Here is a 12,395-nt window from a genome sequence, read left to right as displayed (position 1 = left end):
AGAGAGAGAGAGAGAGATGCCAACAATGCAAATAGATTATGTTCATCTATGTACATCTTCTCTATTTAAATTGAATTTCAGAGGAAGAATCAATACGTTCAATTTTATTTCTTTTTTTTTCCCGCAGTAAGCACTGTATTATAAATATAAAACAAAACAAAACACAAACTCAAAACAAGAATAGAATTTTCATGTATTACTCACTATCTATCACTTGGGGTGTCATTCAAAAATTAAGATCTACCATGGCCAATCTCCTTAAACAGCTAGATGTCATGAGAAGCATTCCCCACAGCTCAATTCTAGTGCCAGTCTGTTAACACTTTCTATCAATGATCTGGATCATATGTATTCAACCTGGTAATTTTTTTTAATTTTTTTTAAAATGTTTTTGTAAGAATATGTAAAAAATAAAATTTGTTACTTATATACCTAAATATATTATTTATTTTATATGCCACTCAAGACTATTCCTCTTCACTCACTGTGGCCCAGGCAAGCAAAAATGTTTGACATCCATTATCTAGATGCAGGAGTGGAGTACATCCTCAGCAAGTTCACTGATGATACTAAACTGGGAGGTGCTGTTGACCCCCTGGAGGAACAAGAGGTATTGTAGATGGATCTCAATAGACTGGAATACGGGACAATCAAGAAGGGCATGAAGTTCAAGAAAGGAAAATCCTGGCTTCTGCAGTTGGGATGGAGTAATGCTAGACACAGGTACAAAACAAGAGACAGATGTTTTTACTCTACTGTATGCTATTCTACTCTATTTCACAATACTTTTTCATTTAACATTAGGATTAATTAATATATGTATCAATTCCCAGTTCTGAGGTCAACCTAATTATATCTTAATACTGAGACATACTAAGACAGTTCTTATCTATTACATATATAACCTAAGAACAGCGATATGTGTCATGAAATCTAACATTTCTAAAAGATGAATTAGCATTATTTTCAAGTTATTGTAACAATTTAAGCATATACATGTGTACTAATAGTTTTTCATTAAATACTTTTGGAAACGTGTTATAGAATGTAATATGTACTTTCATTATGAACATATTTAAGTTTTCAAGTGACAAAAAGTCCAATATTGTCCACCAATGCTGTTTAATAAGCACAAATTAATTTCCTTTCTCCTTCTAGTTATTCATTGTTTTCATTCATTTCAAGCGAATAATCTGATTCTATGGTAAATCTATAGCATGTTGGAGATTTGTATTCAGATTTCTCTAGTGCTTTAAATAATTATGGATCTCTGATCATGTCATTTCTTACACTACTTTATGAAAGTTATCTGGCTAAGTCCTTCTCTCCAAAGTTCTGAAGTGAAGTTTCCAAGATGAACCATTCTTTTAGCTTTCTTATTACTCTATAATCTTTAGAAGAGTGGAATTATGGAACAAAAGATTGTTGGGTACTAGGTAGAATGTATTCTAACAGCTAACAGTCTAAATCTACAGCTATATAAAATATCCTCTAACGCATCTACACTTTCAGATAGAGTCTTTGCTATCTCTGTATCACCACAGCATTACACCACATCACTCTCAAAATATTTGTTTAACTTATTATTCATCATGGCCGCTTTTCCAGCATCATTTGCTTTAAAATAATAATCTCCTTTCAATTGTAATGCAGATGTAAAATTTTTGCCTGCATGATTCAAGCCATTTAACATACTTTGTAGAACTTACTTGTATTTACCAAGTACCATTCTAGCATTGATAGTATGCTCTTCAGACTGCTAGACTATTTATAAGGACCTGTTCAGCTTTATTAAAAGCCAAAAACATTTTAGATATTTTCTTTTAGAAATGTTAGGAATAAATTATTTACTCCCATTATATTATACATACATATATATATATAATTTTCTATTTAGCAGTATTCCTAATTCATGATTAAATAGAAAATACGACTTATTCATTGAAACTTTGAATTTGTCATACAGTTTCCCACAGTTACAGGAGGAAAACATTTATTGAACAACTTATGTTGCCTTTCTATGTCAAAATTGATCTACTACAACCATTTTTTTAGAGAAAACTATATTGGGGAATATATATATATATATATCTGCAAGACAACAGCATTGAGCTTTCCAATGTTCAGTAGGAGCATCATTTTTTTTATATTCATGTGTGCACTGCCCTCTGCACTCCTGCTTAAATTCCTAAGTGAATTTATTCAATATGGTAGTCTCTAGGTATGTAAAAATGCACAAGTTGAAAGAAGAGTGATGTGATCCATGACAGATACTATTCTAAGAGGGGCACCAACTGAAGTAAAATATGCACAAAATTTCTGCTGGTAATGACACATTAAGAAGGTTACACTCAATGTCTACAGGTGTCTGCATGAAAGAAGGGGCAAGAAAAAGAAACTGCAGATGGTGTGGTTTTACCAGTACTCAACTGTCTTACTTTTTAACTGCAGAATGAACATGAGATGCTGCAGTTGCAAATTAGTGTTGATTTTGGGCTTCTTATTTTGTATTCATCTTTTCCTGCCAAAAAAAGAAATGCGATTTTTTAATTTATTTTTTATTTTTTTAAACTTCAGTGGGACAGATTATTTTGTAGATGGCTCCGGGATCTTTAGTCCCAATCATTAGGATTACACTGTTATCCTCTTCTCAATATATTGGGTATTTCTTTATTTTTTATTTTTGTTGTTGTTGCTATATTAAATGTTAGGAAACAGTTGAAGGTAAGCAGATTATCACCTGCTGTTTCCAGAAGGCATAACTACGTAAAATCTTCTGGCAGCTTTGTAAGCAAGAAGGAACTGATCATGATTGGCCATTTCACCACTGAATTCATGCATATTTCCCTCAATATTCGCAGTTCTCGTTCCTAATGGGAGCTGACAGAATGTAAATGAGTTTCTAAAGGAACCAGCAAAAGTGGCAATTTTTCTCATTTAATCTTCAGATGAGCTGTCTGTCTCCCAGCTGCTGAGCTTCATTAGAATTCTGAAACTAATTTCACCTATCAACACATGATTATTGGTTTGAGTGAGGTTTTTGGGATACTCTGAGTAAAAATCACTCTACAATGCAGAGTTGGCTCAATAATAAAAGAAAAGAATAGAATAAAACTGGCAGCCATCAGAGCAGTCAGAGTCAGTTCTTTCTCTGAAGAAAACTTTCATCTATCTTTGGAGTCTGGTAAAAGTTCATCCTATAAAAATCATTGAGATAATAAAAGTATGCATTGTAGGAAAGCTAGAAAGAGATCAGAATTTTTCTTATCTTAAAACAAATTACAAAGTTTAATATTTCCGGCTAATGTCAACAGCTAGAATCCTAGCAATTATAGCTGTGAATTCCCAAACCAAAGGGAATATACGGGATATGAATTATAAAACGTAGAATATATTTCAAATCAGTAGAAATACTGATTTTACTATGTGAAGTGATCTAATTTAATTACTAAAATTAGATAAATATAACCTTTTCCGTGTCCCCCCTGCAGTCATGAAATACACATCTACACTATTATTCTCTCACTTGTACATAATAAGCAATTAGTTATGTCTGGTTTGAGATTCACAAATATTACTGATACAACTTTGTAATCTATTTTTGGTGCACAAAGCAAAAAAAAAAAAAACAAAAACCACAAACAAACAAACAAAAAAACACATTACTTTCATACATTTACATTTAATTTTGTTCAGGAATAAACACATGTAACTACGCATTACATGATCTAGCTTTACTATGTAGGGCTAAAGGAATGGCTAATTGTCTCAACTGGCAGCTTGTTTCTTTTGAAGGAAATGTTCCTTTCCCCGTGTAATTACTGAATGTATCACAGCAGCCTTGAAATTTCTAAGTGACATTGCCAAGCAGTTTTATTATCCCTTACTTTCTCTCAGAAGAGCACTGCTCTCAGTTTACAAAAAACATTTTTATTGTTTCCAACTCTGATTTCTCTACACTTCTACTCACTCTAACTTAATGCAATTTTATGCATGTTTTATGGAAGTTTAGGAGTTAAAGAGGTATTGATCAGAGAAAATGAAGTTTAATTCCTATTGCTCAGTCTCATGGTATGAAGCAGTTTGCAAAAAATTAAATGTATCACACTGGAGGTAAGCATAACTTGTTGCTGGACTTATGAAAAAACAAAAAAAAAAGCTAATGGTAAAAAGCAATGTTACTTATTTGAGGGCAGAAGGCTTATTTTCTTTCTTCAGGTGACTGGAAGTAAATAGAATGTATGGAACTGAGGAGTACTTGGCACCAAAATAGCTTTGTAGTTCCTTTTCTCTACTATAGCTGATGATGCATACTGGTTTCTGCAAGTTTAAAAAAAAAAAAAAAAAAAAAAAAAAAAAAAAAGAGAGAGAGAGAGAGAGTGAGAGTGGAAGAGAGAGAGAAAGAAAGAGAGAGAGAAAGAGAGAAATAGAGACAGAAAGAGAGAAAGAGAGAGAGAGAGAGAGAAAGAAAGAAAGACTAAATGGTTAAATGTATTCATACAAATATCACTTGTATTTACTGTTTTAATCCTAGCAAATCCATTGCACATTACCATCAAATTCTTACAAGGAATCAAATGCAAATTTTCAGCTGTTTATACACTTCAGAGTATGAATAGTGATGCAGTCAATACTACATTCTCTGTGTAGTAGTGTATCATAAGTTAAAGAAGATTTTCACATTTTACAGTTGCTAAATAGTCTGCAAAATATGTAAGATATATAATGTAATAGCCTACAGTTTGTTTGAAAAAATTGTAACTGTGTCGGAGATTTTTAAGGCTTCACCAAACTGCTGTATTTAAGAACTGTTTATTATACTACTGTGTTTATGAACTTATGACTACTTTCCAAGACATAACAGAAATATATTATTATTCTGTACATAGTAAGTGACTTTAAAAGGAGTGTTTTTCATTCCACATATCCATGCATTTAGTGTAGATAATAATGCATAAAACACCTTTACAGTCAATTTAACCTGATTTGAAATGGTATTTTCCAGCCAGCCAGCAAACTCCTCTCATTGCTATTGTTTCTGCAGGTTACCATTCTACAAATACTTCACAATAAAGTCAGTGGTAAAATTTTTGACATATCATAAAAGCGTACCTTAACAATGCATGTAATCCATGCAATCACAGTCTTTGTTCACGAGGAACAAACTGATCTCTACCATCTTTTTGTTACTGATTGCTGTAATTCATTTTTCAGTATCCAAACCCTGGTTTTTCCTTATTTCTCACCTCCTGCTTCTGGGTGTTTCCTCTAAAGTGTGGATGTGTGTGTGGATAGGATGTACATAATACAGTTCTGAGGCAGATAAGTAAGGCTAATGGAAATAATCCCAGTGTCACAGTATCACAGTATCACAGTCTTGTGCGGGTTGGAAGGGACCTTAGAGATCATCGAGTCCAACCCCATAAAGCAACAATATTCCAAAAAGAAAAAGAGAGAGCAATTTGTATACCAAAACCATGCTAATCCGGGACAATTACAATTTTTAGCTGTAGTGCCATAGTATTGTATTGTATTTGTATTATTACAAAACCCAAGTATGGTAAACCTTCTGCTTGAATGTGGCACAAAAAACAGCAACATTTTACTTTCAAACTAGATTTATTAGTGTCTCCTCACAAGCCCAGACAAATCAATTCGTACCCTCAGGAGCACTCATTTTGATCACAGGCTGTAGAAACAAGCGTGCTTAGAACACTATTCGCAGTATCTGCCTGTGCACTATACGAAGGTCTCAGTATCTCATTGCACATTTACTGGAATAAACACAGTGTACACTGAACAAAACTGTTATTTGTAAAAGATTTCATAGCTACTTAGATATGTGGATAACATGAACTTTTTCGTGTTCTCTTTAGGTCAATATTCGATTTGATAGGAATTTTTAACAGGTTCAGATTACAGATCCCTAACTGGATTTCTTCATCAGGATTCTTCAACTGGATTTCTTCATTGGGTCATGGGAGCAGGTACTGTCATATATCTTGATATAGATACTGCATTAAAGAAAAAGGTCAGAACAAGGCAGTAGTTAAAACTCACTAAGTAACACTGAAATGAAAACCACCCTGAATTTATATTTTAACAAATATTATTTGTTTCATAATGACAGAAATAAAATTACTCAGTCCTGAAAACAAACTCATCTCCTTTTATGATTTCACTTATCTCACTGACAGCTCTTGTCAAAACATTCACCACTAAATTGCATTTTACGTAACATCCAAACACAATATTAAAGAAATCAGCTGTTTCAAGGGCTCTATATGAGAGTTATCTGTAAGAGACTGAGCTGAGTTAATGTCTCTTACTCTCTGCAGGAAAAGGAGATGTTATGACCACCTATGGAGGACCCTGTAAGAGACAGATGTTATGGTTAGCTGGCCAAGGCTAGTTAGCATCACTCGGGGACTGATTTATAGTGAAGGTGGGAGGGAAGCACAGGATTAGCCCCCCACTCCCATCCAGAAGATTCTAAAAAATGGAATGAGAATGTGTGAACCAGGCTATGAAAGGCCCAAATCTAATGAGCTATGTGTGTGCCTGCCACTGGAAAACCCAACTGTAAGCACAGAATATTGCTGGATCCAGGGGTAGTGATTTCTTTTTCTCTTTTTCACACTTCTTTCTCTCCCTCAGACTTCTCTACTGGATGGATCCAGGGGTGAGGATATGTTTCCTTTATTTTTTTCCTTTTTTCACATCTTCCTTCCTCTCAGACTTTGGTTTTGGCAAATTCAAAGATGCTGTTTAACTTTTTATTTCTAGATAATATCATTCCAAGTCTCTATTTGACCCAGTTTCTCAATGTAAGGGCTATATCATTAAAAGTTTTTCCAAGCTGCTATTTTTTTTTTTGTTATTCTACTGAGTTTACATAAGGATAATAACATTGCAACTTTTGCTGAGCAACTGTCCACTGTAATTCTGAAGAATTTTAGGTAACTTGTGATCTGTTTGAAACTCTGGAACAGTTAATGTTGCTCCCGGCTACCATGCAGAGAATTAAAAGGTTTACCTCCCCCTAGAGCACCAAATGTGACTGACAGCAGCAGACTGACTCACCCAGCCTCAGAGACCATTATTTTTCCCCCTGACATAAGTTAGAGGACTTCCATTACTGCTAAACCTGTCAGATAACTCCTAGAAATGTCTATACAGATCAATGAGAAAAATTATAGGTGAGACTATAAAGCTTTGTTTAACTGAATCAGAGTTCTGAATCAGAGTTCTTTTCTTTTCAAGCTTTTGTACCAAATGGATTAAACATGGGTTTGGGATATTCAAAGGAAGATGAGGTGTTGTGTTATTCCACTTGCTTTAACAACAGGACAGCCAGACTGAGCATGAGTCATTGCTATATTCTGCTGTCTATGAAATGGCTAATATTAAGAAAATCTCAGAAGTGAAATAACCTTATTTCAGACTTCTCTCTTTCCTGCCATCTTTATACACACACAGCATACATTATACTGGACTACTAGCCCTGGTAAAACTCAATTTAAATGTGCTTCATGAATTGGACTTGCAATTTTTCCATCAATTTCTTTGGGTTTCTAGAAATGTTAATGCAGAACTGGAGATTTTTCGTAGTTATAAATGTCACTCAGAGTGGTAGGTTATACTTATTCATTTGCTTAATTAGTTCATTTATCAAATGGATGTGTTCCATTGTAGAGAAGCCTGATTAAATGCCTGTCTTTTCTGTTGACTGGTTGAAATCCAACTCAACTGTGAGCTGATTTCATGAAATCTACCCAAAAAGTTTACAGAATGAAGACACGAACCTGATCAATCTCCAATTACTTCTGTTGTGTTCACAAGAACATTAATAACAAGTAATTTTTCTGAAATTACAGAAAATTGGGAATTTTCTTTCATTTGTCAGCTGAGAGAAGAGTTAATGGGCCTCATTATAATTATTATTAATATTACATTGATTTTACTGTGCATGTTACAAAAGTGTAACATAGAGCCTCCCAAAAACTTTAAAATCTAAAAAATTCTCAAGACAGGAAACTAAGGGTGATAGGTGAAATGGAGACAAAGAGAGGTGAAGTGACTGCTTATAGACCACACAGCTAGTTACAACAAAACCAGAACTAGAATGAAGATCTTGTCCACATCATCTTTAAAATCCCCAGTAAATGTTCATGAATTCTCTAAAATATAAAAAAAAAAAAAAAAAAAAAAAGAAAAAAAAAGTTATCTAAATGTTTAGATCCCAGATCTTAATTTTCATGAAAAGAAGACTGGAAGCACAGAATAGAAGGAGGAATTCAAGTTCCAGTTGATTCCTGAAGGAAAAAGGTAGATCAGGCACTCCACAGTTTGTACTCAGTTGCAGAGAGTAGGAAGATCTGCATCCCACTGATTCTCTGGTTCCAAAGAATGCAAATATGAACACTATTGCCAAATGCCCTGAAGTTCACGTTTCTCTGTTAAAAGTTTTTGAGATTTTTATGATTGTTATTTCTTTTCACTGGGATACATTTTATTTATTTGACAATTTTAATAATTTTATTTCAAATGTGTATGAGATACATTGTTCTCATTGTAAAAATGGGGTTTTGAAATATGAAGAATATTGTTTGTATAACTGTATTTCTACTTTCTGAAATTCTAACTATAGAAGCTGTCTAAGTCCTGCGCACATCATTCAGATTAGTGTGAACACTGGTAGAAAGTTTGGTGAGAGTGAGAAACAGAGCAGAAGGGCCTAATTGTATCTGTATAATCAGCATATTTGTTAAAGTGACCACACAACAAAATGCATTTGTAATGTTGATAATGGATATATGATACTGGAAGGTGAAAGCATAAGAAGCCTCTGAAATCACTTAAATTTTGACTGCATATTTGGTTAATTTTAGCCTGAGATTGTCCATGTACAGATCAGTCATATACTCTATTAATCTTCATATTCCATCTACAAAGAAGAGAGATGTAAGCATCTCCTGCTTCATTGTGCATTTTTTAAACTTATTCTTAGTATTTTATAATGGATTGAATCATTTTCTAACATTTATTTCCCTGCCATTGAATCTGGGCGCAATTTACATTTCTGTTGGTCTAAGGAAGAAAAATATAGCCTTAGGATGACATTTCCTTCCATTTGACATTCTCTGATTTTAAAACAAGTATTCTGATGTCCTTGTTATTCTTTTAATGAATTATAATCAATTATCAGTATATAATAAGGCAATGTGTATCTTAACAACAGAAGTTGTTAAAAATGCTAAAGAGAGAAGTAAAAGAACTCAAAGCAAGAAATAATAATAAGAAAACCTTTGAAAGTAAGTTTAACACAAAATATACTCAAATAACATGGAAGAGTATAAATCATCACAGGTGCAGATTTTATGAATTCTGAATATACTTGCATCTTTGCTAAGATGTAAGTGCAGAAAGCTTGTCAAAAGGTGAAAAGGCAACTCTCCGTTGTTATTCTAAGGCAGAATAATTATTCCTAGACAAAATACTGATACTGAGGTATATTTCTGCATTTTGATTCTAACCTCCAGTTTTTCCAGTTCTCAAAGTAATTATTTCCCTTCTTATTTTTATTTATCTTCATCACAATTCAGGTTTCTTAAGCTAATTCTTTTTCTGCATTTTGGCTAAATTAATGAATGTCTTATTTCTACCACTTTATGAATCCATAGTTTTATTATTTGTCAGTGTCAGGGACTTAAGTATTATAGTTCTGCTGCTTTGGTTCTTCTAGAAAATCCCAAACCTTTGTGTCATTGCCTGCTGTTCATCAGTCTTGGTCAACAGAGTTCTACTGAAAGCAAATAAAAAATCATTTGATATTAGTTAATTATAGAGAAAAACAAAAACAAAAAAACTTTGTATATATAGGCAGAACAACAGAAAAAGACATGCATATATATTTCTAATTATTTTAATTAATTATTTAGTCTGATAGGTCTTTAATTATACAAGCACAACTTCTTGTTAGCCCAAGGCAAAAATGTTTGTTTGCCCCTTACTTGCTATTAGTAACATAGCCAGCAAGACAGACACCAACGTGAATTTGGTCATCCACTTAAATGAACTTTTTTTTTAAAGAAACAACTAACAACTGCAAGTCAAATCATATAAATAGTATGAAGATAATCTGACTGCTAGGATACTCAGTATATGACAGAGAAAATCTGGACTAAGTAAGAGCAAATGCATTTGCCATCATCCTGAATAAGTTCCATAAACATCAGTCTATGAGTAAACACCTTGCAAAAATCTTCTAAACGTAATTATATAAATAAGCACACATAGATATTCAGTGCCATAGGCTTTTATCAGTTTTGGTCATATAAATAGGACAGTTTCTGCTTGAGACTAAAAATAAGCAACTATGCCAAAATCCACTAAGTGGATAAACAGAAAGAAATGAGAGATTTGAATGCAGACTCCTCTTCTATTGGGTCTGGGAGAACCATACTCACCTTTAAGGCTGTTGATGGACAGTTTGAACAAAGCATTTGTAAAGACAGTTTAATTGATAGTCGGTAGTGAGTTTGAATTGATAGCCAAATAAATGCCTTTATTCCTCATTGTCCTAAATTAAAATGAAAATTATTTACAAGATTGATAGAATACATCTATTACATTTTACTGTCTCTGTAAACTCTGGTTATAAACATCAAGCAAGAGAAGTTTTACCAAGAACAGGTAACAGAAAGCATCAGCAATAAAAGACCAGTGGCTTGTACTGAGAATGATGATGTGCAGGTGAGAGACTCTAGATTCAATGGAAGTCTTTAAGTTGTGAAAATAAAAGCAAGGTAAAGTGGAGGGAGCAAATGGAATAAGAAAAATCTCCACAGATCAAAATTGGTGAAACATGATATCTGCATTGTAATTAGAGGGTACATTCTAATCATATAATATCATCCTCCACTTTGTAGCAGATAGTTAAGTGAGAGCCACATAAATAATTGTTAGAAAATACTGTTTTCTTCAAGAAAATGTGGGATTCTTATTTATATCAAATAGATCTAAGCCAGTGTTTCTGGATTTTTCACATTCACGTCATTAATGTTTATAAATCTTACTGTTCTTTACAGCAGATAGGATTCAAACAAAAAATCTGAAGACATACATGAAGTGCCTACTCCCAAATAAGTAGAATGGTTGTATACTGTGCCAGAAAGATCTTTACACATATATTTCATGATAAAAGAATAGGGACTGTATATATGCATCCGTTGTTCAGAGGATACCAAATTAGTAGGGTACTAATACATACTGCTTGCATGTATATAGTACTTCAAACAGAAAATAACTAAGATTTCTGCGTAAGTATACAAACTAAATATATATATATATGCAACTCATTTTCAGTATTCTTCCTATCTGTGAATACTCTAATGTATACATTGTAATTGTAAATTGAGGTTTGCCTTAATAAAATATTGGTTTATATATTTGTTTTCTTTTACCAGACTACCAAAGAAACTGAGGTACTGTTAACAGATTTGGATCGTTGTTGCATTATGTCTAGGTAATATTTGTAATGGTACACTCCCCTCTGGCATTTCTTCAAGGCAGTGTCTCCCCTAAGCAACTCAAACTGGTTAAGGCACTTGGAAAATGGCATATCATGATCTACTCTAACAGTCCTGGCTTTAAGATTAGCAACTTGAAAGGCAGTGCTTGGCACTGCAAATTAAAATACATCTAAAGCTCATCCAGTTTATGCTAAACATTAACATGAGCCCATCAGTTCTCAGAAAATGCATTAATAAGGCCAACTATAATGTTAACTCCGTTATCCAGGTGAAACAAGCCATGTGTGTGCAAGAAAGCATGTTTGCATACCCCATTATCTATTTTCATGTCACGTTACAGACATATCTCAAAAGTTCACTATTTAAGAATTCACTTCTCATTACTTTGTACAGCTGATTACACATACACACTACTCTATTAAATGCACAGTACAAGGGACTGTTTGCTAACAAATGTTCTGTACCACAGATGAGGTGGCATCTAATTGCAAAGACACAAATCTTGTTTTTCTATTATTATTTTTTGAATATCTGTTTTAAAACAAGTAGAAAAGCTATGTTACTTCAATAACAATTTCTAGAATCTAGTGTTAGAAGAACTGATGTCATCTCCTGTCACGGAGTTATCTAGATCAATCTATGTCCATGACAGTGGGGGCAGTAGGACCATGGGCCACCTGGCCCCCAAAAATGGGAAAGGAAAAAGGGAAAGTGGAAGGGCAGTGGGAGCTCAAAGAAACAAACAGAGCAGCAACAGCGATCTAAGGAGGAAAACTTATTTTACTAACTATGATATTGGAATTCAAGATAACCATGACCCCTCCCTATGCTTGTGTAAAGCATTTGACAGTTCCTTGAGAG

The sequence above is a fragment of the Coturnix japonica genome, chromosome 1, assembly GCF_001577835.2.
Source record: "Coturnix japonica isolate 7356 chromosome 1, Coturnix japonica 2.1, whole genome shotgun sequence".
Classification (NCBI taxonomy): domain Eukaryota; kingdom Metazoa; phylum Chordata; class Aves; order Galliformes; family Phasianidae; genus Coturnix; species Coturnix japonica.
The sequence above is the reverse complement of the archived record's forward strand: the minus strand, read 5'-3'. Positions refer to the sequence as shown.